This window comes from Argopecten irradians, chromosome 3, assembly GCF_041381155.1.
Source record: "Argopecten irradians isolate NY chromosome 3, Ai_NY, whole genome shotgun sequence".
Lineage (NCBI taxonomy): Eukaryota > Metazoa > Mollusca > Bivalvia > Pectinida > Pectinidae > Argopecten > Argopecten irradians.
Genome location: NC_091136.1, coordinates 50300482 through 50314348, shown reverse-complemented (window position 1 = coordinate 50314348; position 13867 = coordinate 50300482). Strand labels below are relative to the sequence as shown.

At 32.5% G+C, this 13867-nt stretch overlaps 1 protein-coding gene and 1 long non-coding RNA gene across 2 annotated transcripts in view; one reads left to right on the top strand and one right to left on the bottom strand.

The window, feature by feature from the left end:
* LOC138318963 (zinc finger protein-like 1 homolog) overlaps nucleotides 1-13867 on the bottom strand; it is a 433896-nt gene that overhangs the window by 285746 nt on the left and 134283 nt on the right. The gene's annotated exons all lie outside the window — the stretch shown is intronic.
* On the top strand, nucleotides 6942-9009 carry LOC138320076 (uncharacterized). Its single transcript, XR_011208087.1, has 3 exons — nucleotides 6942-7049; nucleotides 7790-8039; nucleotides 8763-9009. It is a non-coding gene; the product is annotated as an uncharacterized lncRNA (long non-coding RNA).

Genomic DNA, 13867 nt, shown 5'->3' with positions numbered 1-13867 from the left:
TTATTTTGTAGTTGGATTGGTTTAAAAGTATAAATGTGTTCCGACATCAGTATTTTATTTCGCTTTCTCCCTTTGATTGGATGATGTGGTCATGATTATTAAAGATACAGCAGCCATATAGTGTATCTGTAACATACGTAAAGCCTAACAAAGTTAAATACAACTTTTCGTCACATGCTATGCATATCAACAAAGTATTACAATATATATTCTTGTCATGTTAAAGTCTGTTTTTGTTTGGGGTTTTTTTGAGACCAGATATTAATAAAATGATTCTGTGTTGGGATTTACCTCCCCTTGTATGCTACACTTGATTATTCATCAAAAAGAAGCACTAGGATTGTATAGGTAATGCTTTTTTAATCAATTAATGTTATTTATTAAGTTCATTCATTTTTTATTTACTTATCGGGGTATCGGACCTTTCAGATAAGCTATACATACATATTCATATGTTGTAATCAAGGCCTAGTTAGCACAACCTGCCCCTACCTATATAATAAACGGACCATCCAATGATGAGTCATCGTCACATTATATCACTATGTGCGCTTAGTACGAAGAGGTCAAATATTAAGTAAAAACCTAAATAACCAGGAAAACCCCAATAGTGTAAGCTGGTGACCGATATCATTCTACTTTCTAGACCCATATCCAACTCAGTGGGAGACATTTATCGTCTAACCCTTCTAATGAGGCACGTGAAGCATTGTAATATTCATAAAATAAAATAATATTTACAGTTGTTTCGTGTTCATGAAAATACCAAATCTGTTTCTTAACAAAAGTATTTGCTCAAAAGTATTGCTTTATGTTCATCAAAATGAAATATTCTTACTATTTCTTTTTGTGAATGCATGTTTTAGTCATTGACAAACCTTGACATTATGAATACGTATTTACATTTTTACCGTGGATTTTTTTCATGATTTTTTTTTTTATCTTTTTTAAACAAAATCTTTACGTTTTTAGTAAATATTGCACATAAACGAATACAAAATAATGTTTTGGAAGACATATTTCTGTTTAATTTTTAAAAATTAACATTTGTAATTTAAATTCTTTACATGCCATAGTCGAGTGAATGGGATGGTATTTGTTTATCTGTGTATGACTTATTCTGCTATGAGTAATAATGTGATTGAAATATTATATTAGTGATTTGGCAGCGTCTTGTTATTCGTGATAACTGTGCAAAGTATACGCTACTTGTGACTGTGATTATATAACATTGACAACACGAGTAAAGTTCTACACTACCAGGATTCAATATTTTTTTTTGATGAAAATTAATATTTAATTATATTAGGTAGCAGATAAGTAAATCTTACAAAATGGTCAAATGTCGTTTATTATGAACATTTATATCTAATTACTAAACCCGAATCATCGAATTTACCTGTTTATCTGGAGAAGGAAGTCTCCAGTGGCAAACACACGGCCAGGAGAAATAGTCTATAAATAAACGATGATATGTCAGTGTACTGTATAGTTACTCAAGTATTCGCGAGGATTTGATTTCGCGTAATTGATGAATTTGTCAAAATCCGCAACAACAAAAAATCTCTCGTGAAATTGATCAAAATTACGGTTTTACATATCAGGGCCTGTCGTGAGTAACAGAGCCTATCAATATGATTCGCGAAAATGAGCTCCCGCGAAAAACTTCGAGAGAACAATACCGACTCAAACGACGGATTTTATATATTTATAGTGATTGGGATAATGTGTCCTTAAATCACTCAAACTTCCATCCTTAGCCTGCGAATGAAATAACATGATGTTGATGGGCAATTATATTGTGTCGGTGTTGTAATATCTTGTTTGTATTTTAGTGATAATATAACACAGAAAAAAGCATATGCACATTGATTCAAAACTCGCATCAGTATTAGTATCAGTCCATAATCCCTAAATGTACTCGTTTGTTTGAAATAACAATGAAATGCATAACAAATATTTTGTATTTTTGTAAAGCGTTATTCCCAACTCGTAAGTCGTTTGATATGTAAATACCGCTAAATTACAAGTTTGTTCACCACGCATCAGAAAAAATCCGGATTGATTTAGTAATGCATACGGTACTGAAATGTAATATATGTAAGGTTTTCTATGTGAATTGCATGGTAAACTATCTAACACTAACCTATTACAGAGATGGTTGTTTATAACTTTAAGGCAAACATAAGTTTTAATGTACTTACGGCTTATTAAATATGTACCATTCAAACATAATGATATAATATATTTTATAAGATACGCTTTATTTTGACGTATCTATTATAACAGGTCACCCATCCATCATCAAAACAAGACCATCAATTATCATTCTAAATTATTACGACTTCCAGATGTCGCTGGCGCAAACTCACAGAACGCTTCAATCATTAAAGATGAATTGTGAAAGTTGTAATCAAGACTTATTTTAATGTGATACGCACGCATAATCCAACTATTTACCGTATATGTGGGCTTAAAATATCATAAATAAATCACACTACTCAATCAAAGGCTACGATACCGGAACTGATTTATAACCCGCATGAGTTGCTTTTATTTGCATATGGTACGCATTCATTAAATGGACGCAACGACTTAGCTGCTTGAGACAAACTAATACGCTCAACGCTCAACAAGTGTTACACTCCCAAGTGTATAGCTATTTAAAAAGATAATTTCTGTAGAACTTGTTTAGATTAAAAATGTTTGCTTTTGACAAGTTTAAGAATGATTGTTCAAAAATATTTTATTAGCAATAACATAAATGACATTAGTTTATAGACACACGCTTTCCGTGTTCATCGTACGAACGACGTGGGCGATTAGCATACAATACAGTACAATACAATATAATACATATAGTCATAGGTAATATTACATTTATTAATCGTTGTTATGTGCACGTGTTCACCAACCCGTACGATTGGGGTTTTCCTGGTTAATAGTATGACCCACAACATCTAGATCAACATAATGTGACATATCAAAATCTACATGTTGCACTAATCGAGACCACAGCGAACATAGAGAACACAACAATGCAAACACAGTTAGAGATACAATAACGTTAAGATAGTCCGGTATGACATTTATGGACATCCCATTAAACCGATGTCCACAGGTTGGAATGCTAGTACAAAGGCGTATACACGACGAACTAGACTTCCATGGCATGTATTATCTGCAGAATAGGGTTAATTATACGAGCCCGACCGGTGTTCGAAAGCCTTCCTCCAAATGATAAATGCTAACCGGACGTTCTACCAATGCTACAACCTAACTACATGGTATTCAGTATTCGATTCATTCTTCAGCCTAATAGATTTAGCTGTGTAACTTGCTAACGACACATTATGCTTGTTTTAGTTTTTGCGTTGTAAATATATGGTACATTCTCAATCTATTATAGAATGTAACCAGGCACTTCACAGAATAAATGCAAACAAATCTTTGTTAATGTACCAAGTCGTATTAAGCAGAAGCCTTATAAAACACTTCTTAGAATTGTACTAAAACGACTTCACCGATATTATTATGAAAGCCAGTGATTATGAAACTGAATGGGAACTATACATCGGCTTATCACTAAAAGTGTAATACTAAAGTATTTATTTTGTCGCAATCAGCTCTTAATCGTTATAGAACTTGTTAATGCAATGAACAATTTGTTCACTTGTAATAATTACTTACTTAACGCTTTACAAAAAAATCCAACTACCGCAATCATGTGTTAGCGCCCTAACGGGACAATTACTGACTCATGTCCTTAGTATATCATACTGTATGACACGACATATGGTTCCTACATCTACTGTACACAATGTAAGGAATGTATAGCTCATCAAAACTATAGGATGTCAGCATGATCAGGAAAGTGACATCCAAAACCAATCTTCAGTTTAACATGGAAATACAATTATATTTTCTCCAAATACTGGCGGAAACTGTTAGAATCAAGTATTCTAGTATTAAAACTTTTTCTCATAAGGTTTTTTTTTTTGTAATGGGAGTGCACACCATAGAAGAAAATAAATAAAAACACAAATTTCCGTGTGATCGTTTTGAATAATTGGAACTCAACGATATGCCTATTTAACAGAATATTGGATTTATGAGAATTATTTTCGTTTTGACCAAATAAACGAAATGAAAAGTTATGGATACATTTTTCTAATGGTTATATGTAGGAATATTTTCAGAATTTATTACTTACTTATGTTCCATGTATCTAACAATATGGATACAACTAATTTCGCTGAATATTGTATGTTAGTTTGTTGCGAGGATGGAAAATATCACTTGTGAGACGTTTTCCTCATTACAACAAACATGTTTATCCGTTGTACAGTTATCTACAACATTTGTGTAACAAATATAGCACTTGTGTTAAAAAAGACTCTGATTTTTATTCAGAATAGCAAAACATGCTACCCGACCCTTTCTTTTCCTGTTACAAATTGCCACATCTTAACACTTTATAGAAAACGTTTTGGTATTGAACTTGTGAAAACACTTTGCTTATCACTGAAGAAAAGGTCGCTCTTTCTAAACCAGGTAACACGCTGAGGTCCGTGTATTTAATGGTTGGCAACATTTGAATATTTGGTTTTCTTTTCTATATATATTTTCGAGTAAAAATTAAAAGTGTTCAGATTACCATAAAATGTCCGTTTAAAGTGGCAAAACTGTAATATGTCCCATGTTGATTCTAAACATTTCAATTCTAATTAATCTAAGAAAACTTTACAGCAAAAATAGCTCGAAACAGCTAAAACTGCTATCACATTGATTATACAACAAAAAAAGATGAAAGCTTATAAACCTCATATACGAAATTCTAAGAACTATCGAAGTCTAGTTTTTGCCAAATTTCGATGTCTTATTTGAAAATCTTGAAACTTCTTTAATCTAGGTTGCCACGAGACTTCAACGAGACTGCAACCTCAGAAATGTGCATTCTTAAGATATTAATGTGTTATAGATCTGATGGGAAAATCACATATTAAAAACAACGGTCCACAAAAACCCAAACATTATAATATAACTTTAAATAAACTTTTGAACCAAACCTGTGACACACTCGATGCATTTGTACCACGCAAAAAAGTCCATGTTGCTACTGAACACAATGTATGATAATTTCAAGTGTTAATATTGGCAGTTAGGTTTTGGCGTATAAACAGTTTCATTAGAGTTCAAAGGGTCATAAAAGACAGGATTCACGTCAGCGTGAAAATCTATTGAAAAATGTTAAAAATTATTCTTAAAATTGAAAAGATATATCCTGACTATGGTCATACAATGCATATAATCGATATTGATTTTTTTTTTAAATGCGATAAATCAATCTTATAAGATATGCGTACTCGGCATTGTGTCTATCATAGGATGAAATGAAATGTAACCAGAAGGACCCGAGACATTTAGAAAACATCCAATGGTATTTATCTAAATAAAGTTACCATTTTACCAATGCAGTTTTTATACCGTTACCATAGCTCATTTTCAATGTGATAACCAATTTACCATTTAGCTGCGGAAAAATAATGTATTAGCAAATAAACTGTGAGAAAAAATCAAATTGAATAATACGATCCTCAGAATGACACAGTGACTAGTCTTAGAAACATAAAAAATGCAAATTGGCTAAATATATTGGTTTGGGTTTGTTATGATCACAGGCTGACAACATTACCCGACGTAACAATCCTTTAATTGGTTTGGGTTTGTTATGATCACAGGCTGACAACATAATGCGAGGTTTCTATGAAGTACCAGTTTTGTCTGCGAAATTAGCTTAACATCAATCGTACAGCACAAATTGGACAGCAGTATGAAATTTAAAGAATTAAATATGTCTCAGATAGATATATTGTTCAAAGATATAAGCTTTTACCAATGTCATTATTGCAAGGGCAGAAATGATCACATACGTCATCCTATTATCCGAAGGTGACGGCAATATTTCATAATTCAGCGGTGACGTAAAACAAGCAATGATGTGTGTGTAACATATATGGTGATACAATCACTACAACGAGATAAACAGTGATAAATAGACCTGGAATATAAGCAATTTGTAGACACACACCAAACACTTACGATATGTATAAGACCCCCAGGACTGTCCTGTCGTGCTTGTTGACACATTTATCGCTTTGGATGTCTCAGACTCAACAAATACAGTATACAGATGACATGATAAATAACAATATATATATACATTCACAATTAGTATGTTGTTATATGAAGTACAGTCAATAAAGACGAAAATCAGCCAAACACAAATACATAAATACATAAATAAAGTACATAGAAACTACACATAGTATATTCAAAGTTGTTTATCAATTATGATAGTGCAATGATTAACGCAGTCATGTTAGTTTCCTTTTTGTCAATAGTTTGATTTCCCAGGTTTCAGCATTTTTTGTTTTTCTTTCTTGATATCAGATTTTCTCATTTTGAAAATGAGACTTATAAAAGTGATTCAATATTCTTATATTCAGAGGATAGTTTATTCCTCTTTTAACGTATGGGGTTTAAGACGTTAGTCTTTGCATTAAAATATAAAAATACCTTGTTTGAATTATTTTCGTGTTACTAAACGGTTTCAATTCTTTTTCTTTCTTTTTTTGTTTTTGTTTGTTTGTTTTTTTTTTTTTGTTTTTTTTTTGTTTTTTTTTTTTTGCTATTTTATATTTGATATGATAGAAAATCATAAGTATACTTTTATCACAAAAACGATTATATTGGCAATGCAGGTGATCATGGGTATCATATACGCATGCAAATAACAGATGTCCAATGTAAGTCTATCACAGAGAATCGGTTATCATTAAATGCGGTTTATTAGTAATAATAAAATACATGTATGACTAATAGTAGACGACAACACGTCATTGTCCGTTGGTCATTTAATGGACAGATTGACAGTGTGTTTTCGCAATATCCCGGAAGAATACGCCCAATTGCCTGGTCAGTATATATGTGTGCACATCGGCATATATATCCTGCATTATTAGATTAAGAATTTGACCATCCAACAGGTAGGTGCTTATATTTCTATTATAACGACGTGGATTCTGTATGCAAAACGTCAATTTTTATTTTTGGTCGACGTTATTATTTTTAGTTTATTATTATAATGTGATTATCATTGTGAAAGTATGGAATTGTTTAGCTAATGATTGCACATTCAAGTGAAGTCCTTACATCATGAATAGATTAATCAATCAAATAATTGTCGTATAGAATTAAGACCATATCAGCTTCGACACCAAAAACTCTCAATATTTAAGATGCTTAGAATGGAGATCATTATAATGAAAATATCTGTGCTCAATACTGGTGATCATACGTTATTCGATTTTCCCGTTTCCATTTTTAGTTTTTAGAGATATGCACAATCTGTTAAAAATGCAATTTCGGTTTGTATTCTTTCACAACCTACAACCAGTTCATGCTTTCAAACTGCTACGGTTTCCATTTACACAAAAAACGAAAAAGCATTATCACCATCACTTAATAGTTTTTCTTCTTATTTTACTTCAGAATAAAAAGTATTTAAAATAATTAAATGTCGACCGAAAACTCCATGTCGCTATGCCCTTTAAGGAGTGAAGTACGGATTGCTCAAACAACAGAAGCAAATATATATATATGTGTTTTTTCTGTTATTTATATATATATATATACGATTAAACATAAATAATTGACCGAATGTAAATATTGTTTATGTTCTATCGGCGGTGGAGTATCTTTAATTGCTGTGTTACTAATATTTCAGATAAAAATGAAGCTTCTCGTTTTTGTGATCGCCTTCGTTTGCCTGACTCAATTAGTGGCCAGTCAGACCAATAGCCTTGGTCTTGTAGCGGCTGGTGCTTTGCTCGGTTTCGCTGCGGAAAGATCAGGTATATTTGGTAGACGACGGGGTGGATTCTTTCCTCCTCCTCCCATCTACCCAGGCTATGGATTCGGCGGTCCATTCAGTCCATACGGTCAAGGAGGATTTGGATATTACAGACCGCCTTACCGTGAGTATTTTATAACTGTCATCTTCTAAGGAACTTCACAACATTTATAGCAAATATTCATAAGTCGTTTTTATCACTGAGGTCGATAAACCTACCGTATATTAAATAACATATTATTAAAGAATGTCAAGAAACAACAGAAAATTAAAAAAAAATGTTTAATCATTTTGGATGTCTAGAATTTCATATTTTACACGAAAACCTTATTTCTTCCTAATTCATAATTTAATTTTCGTTTCAAAGCAGACGAGAAGTAAATGTATAGCAATTAAATCATGAATAAAAATTCACATGGGAATTATTAAATTGAATAGAATGCAAATGTTTCCGTTGCAAAAGTACGTAACGGAATTTACATTGCATTGTAATGTGAAAAAAATCTTGATATGATTTTAATATGTATTCTTAGCAACATCATTAGGTCTCCTTTTAAAATGCATTTGCAAGGTTAGCATGTATTTATATTTGGTATTTTCTTTATGTCGTTATATTATATGCTTTCTATATACATTTTTTTTTATTTTAGTATCTTTCTATGTGTTATCGTATTAGTAATGCAGGTTTCGCTATGCACTGCACTATACTTATTATGGAGTGAAATTTCGTAAATGGTCATAACGTGTGTCAATCCATTTGTTTATGCAATGTTTGTATCAAACAGTCGTTGTTATATATGTCGCTCCTCTACAGTCATTCACTTATATAGACTGGTTTCCGTTACAGATGGATAAATAAATCCCTCACCGGTTGACGTTGATGTATCTCCGGAATGTTATTGCGGTCCAATTGACAAGGTATACAACGGGATGACACAGCACCATCAAGTGATACTAAATCAAGTACAGACTGGCTTCTACCTCATCTGTTATACCACTCTTGGTGGTCAAGGCTCTCATACTACATTAATTGATATAAATGATATAAATGTCATGTAATTGTTATTAAAAAATGTTGTTATACAATTGTATAATATATTTATTTTTGATTTGATACATTGATCGATCTTCTCTACTATGATTAGATAAAAACACGAACGGTTAAAGTCACAAAATGAGATAAGAAGAAAAAAACAAGGAAACACCCTTTACGTTATAGAAAAAACATACTATGACAGTGCATATTGCAAGTCGTAACGGGCGTTGTCAATAGAGGACGTAGTAATTGAGTTTTTATTAAAATTGTATATACCGTATAATACAGCTTGATACAAGTGTCGTTTTGCAATATTTATCAAACATGGTTAGGTATCCCGACGTAACGCAACTAACTCTTCACCTATTGATTACGAATTATAGGTTGGGCAGTTGCCGGGTACTGGGTTTGTATCTTGCAAATAGAAGATCGTACATGAGCGGCTATGTGGTATGGAATGTATCAAATTATTAAATGAGTTTTATAAATTTCATATCATAAAGTTACAAATGTAAGATTCTATTAATCACATAACTTTTATTAATAGAAATATAAGTAAAAATTTAAATCGTCTATATATAAGACAGTAGAAATACGGCTCCATCTATTAAACAATCATGCGACGTCATATATATATATTACGAAGTCAAAACTACATGAAACGTCATAATAGTGTTTTTACACATGTGTCTTACGATATTTATGACGTGGCCGTAAAGATGGAGAGGCTAGTTATGTGATAAAGGTAAATACTCATCTACAATGGTCCGATTATGACTTTCTCACTTTTTTTGATGAAAAGGAAAGAGATAGCCGACATGGTTACAGTACCACGAACCAGAGCATTGAGCTCAACAACGTTCAGTAACAGAGATTTTTTATGTAGCCGTGTGCAAGGTTCAGCCGAATGTGGATCATAAGATATGTATAGCTTAACGAATCGTACGCAGTGTATATGTGTAAAGATAAAGGATTATACAATACAAAATTGCCGATAATAAGAACATTTTAATGGTCACTTGCGGTGATGTTATTCTCTTTTCTGAATTAATTACATAGTGTTTTCAAAATGAAAAAAAAAAAATGTTGTACAAAAATAAGCTGCTCATCAAGTGAAGGCCTGGAGTTGATGGTTTATGGAAGAAATTCCCTTAATGAACCGGTTTATATATTTACAAAATCCATATTTAATCAAAATGCAAAACCACACTTTTTAATGTAGGGAGCCTGATGATACGCTTGCTTCACAAATTCACTTGAAAACGAAATAGTTAATAAACGATTAAAGCATGAAATGAATGAGCGTCGTACAACATACATTATGCTGACAAATTGCATTTGTGTTAACTTTAAAATTAGTCATAAGTTAACAATCTCGGATTAGTGTAGCATACAAAAAAGAGGGTAGCAATATTGGAGTGAAATTGGTACTGCATCGGATGTATGCAACGGTTAAGTTAATATTTACATATTCCAGTTCTATGACATCGAATCGGCGACAAAATACTAACAGCAAATTTTCCTATCTTTTAGTTTTTCATCGCATAATGTAAACGTATCGTCCATATATACGAGAAATAAAACATAGTTTTCACTCTAAGCACACATAAGCAGTATCACTTACCTACACATTTTACTTACTCACTATTATTTTAAGCAATAAACTTTATGCTCAGAACCAAATACAATTATGGGATACAACAATTTAGGGTGTGGTCTAAATCAACCACGACATATGATAGGGAGTGTACTCTAATTGATGTAAAACAACATATGTTCATGGTGATCCATGTAAATCAATCGTAGGTTGAGTAAGCCTAATTTTGGAGACAAAGCAAGTTTTTTTTTACATTTGACGTGATAGTATAAAGTGTTAAGCTATTCACGTGATTGTGGTAGACGACCAAATCTGAGATATTATATTTTTCTTCTCTATAACTAGCTTTCTTCTTTCTATTTCGTAGAAATGTTCTACATATTTTCCTCCGCCTCTTAAGGTTTTAAACTCCCGATATTAACCGACTTTTGTAAAGCTCGTATTCGCAGAGTTAATAAACAATTAATTTAAAATATTGCTTTTTAACGTGTACACATTTAGAATAGCTAGAAAGTCTCCGAACTGTTCCAATCCGTACGGGTATTGTAGATATTATATGAAAGTATTTTTCAATATTTAACATCTCTATTAACTTCTTTATATATATCTTGTAACAGGTGTCTCCAGTTAGTTTGTATTGATATTTCTGGGAAATGGATTTATATCAGCTCTAAGGTTGTTTTCCGATTCTGAAATATGATTATGTGTTGTATGTATATATATGTATATATTTTTCTTTCATACCTGTAAGTGTGTTATACTGGCTGGTCAAGGGCAATACAATCATGTCGCCTGCGGCTGTATTGCATGGCTACCCATGCAATAAAGCCTCGTGACGTCACGGCGTCAACAAAATCTCTTTTTCCTCGGTAAAATTTTCACATTTTTTTTCACAAATATGACTGGTTTTACTATAAAAGATGCAAATAACGGAATTTGTGCTGAAAATATCACGGTATTTTTCGTGTATGAAAAATTGACTTCAAGTCGTGGATTTCATCGAATTTATTTCAAAATGGCGGGATAGCATACATGTAGTTGTCAAATTGCAATGAAACGTCGAGGTATGGAAGAAAAATACTCTTTCATAAGTGGCTATGAGGGATAGGGATATTCTATCCTCGGAATCACAAAATGTTGCAAAACCCTCGGCAAGCTTCGGGTTTTACTACATTTTGTGACCCTCGGGTAGAATATCCCTATCCTTCATAGCCACTTATGAAAGAGTCTTAAAACATATATATATGTATCCATTTATGAATAAAATAATGTTTAAACTATAAGCATAGAAACATCCACACATAAAACACAATATGTGCGGTGGAGGCCGTACTTACATAATCTTATCTGTTAGAAGGACGTTTAAGCCCGATCAACCAATCAACAAGTGTTTTCAGTACATGTTATTGTTTTATGAGGGAAACCATCGTCACTGTTAAGTAGGTTAATTTATTATCGTACCATTAATATAGGTAATTAGACTAAATAGACACTACTGGATAGTTACAGTATATTTAATTGACATATAGAGAGACATTACAAAGGCGTGATATAGAAGATACAATGATAATGGTGCCAGTGCTTTCGGAAAGATGTTTGAGCGCCTGTTTATAGTCTTTGTGTACATGTTTGGGTTACTGTTAGTTTTACAGTACTGAAGATGTAGGCCATAACAAACATCGCAGGAATAACAACAGGTATTTGCCAAAATCGTCAGAATCTAAAGATAATTAAACTTTCTATGACATATTACCACAAAGTATAAAAAAAAACTAATTTGGATTCAAATCTTACATTATCGTAATCTATTGCGAAGGACATGTTATAGATTATATATTTTAACATTAGCTGCACCAGCAAATAGTAAAGGGATCTATAACACAGATAAACACTTTCCCCACCAAGACGTAAATATATACATTCAATGTATATTGTTAAGTAAGGTAGTATCATTTTACAAATGGACACAGGTATGAATTACATGTAATATAATGAACAGTTATACGATGATGACATGGCTCAGTGCCAAAGGATCGAAATATTATACTAAATAAATGGGTATACAGTATACAGTTGTTGACTGGGGTTGAGGGCAACAGATGATTTGTTGAACCCGAAGACAAACTGTTGCCCGAGGCCGAAGGCCAAGGGCAACAGTTTGTGTGAGGGTCCAACAAATCATCTGTTGCCCGAAAACCCAGTCGATAACTGTTTTGTTATACCCATTGACTCAAAACAATGCATTGACGTCAGGAATTGTAGGTGTGACGTCACTCCGGTCCAACAGCACATTTTAACAGTCGATTTTAACAGTTTTTTTGGACCGCTCGACGGAACAGTTCATATATTGGCATTTTTGGCAATAGAGTTTATATAGGAACTATTTCATAGGGGTATAACAATACAATCTACTAAATTTTAATTTCACTGCATTTTATATTTTCTGAAAATTGAAATTCAGAAGTTTCAATCTATATTTTAAAGGGACAATTCAGTATAAGATTACATTAAAATTTGCTCATATATCTGAAAAAAATCAGTTTTAATATCAGATTAGTTGGTTTCAATAGAAAAAAGACTACTGTAGTGAAATGTGTGTGAAATGTTTAAACTTGCTCACTTTCTGCCATTACACATTGAATTCGGACGTCTTATATGTCGAACCCAGCTTGCTCTCGCCTGTGGAGTAAAGCAACTTTTGTTTAGAACTACTCTTATATTAATGTGTTTACCTTATTAGCTACATTCCCTGTGTAACAAAATCATCGACTCCTCGGTGGTTATGTATTGAATTTGTTTAAATTGTGTGATATTGACTCGGGTGTGGGTACATAATTTGGAATAATAGTATCAATTAAAATGGTTATCAATGTTGCTGAATTTTTCAATACTTTTTGTTATATGTTTCAGAAGAAATGCAGAAATTCAGAGTTATGCATTATTTTGCATAGTGGTAATGTAACAGAATAATCCTCACTGAATTTACCCTTTAAATATCTTTGCATGTACATGATCTTGACAATGTGATGTGGTCGGTGAATCAATTCTGCGTACAATGCATAAAGCTAAATATATGTAAATAGGGGATAGTTTAACAAACTATCCCGTCTTTCCATATTACAGAGTTATAATTTACCATTGTGGTTAGGTATTGATTGTGACGTTATGTGTTTGAATGAGTAACGTATTAAACGACATGAATTGCGCTCACAAAATAATGACCTAACAATCGATACCTACCCACAGGGGAGCTAACTCAAATATTCAAATATTCAAAGACGGAATAGGTTTGAACTAGGTTCACCGGGAACCGCAGCGT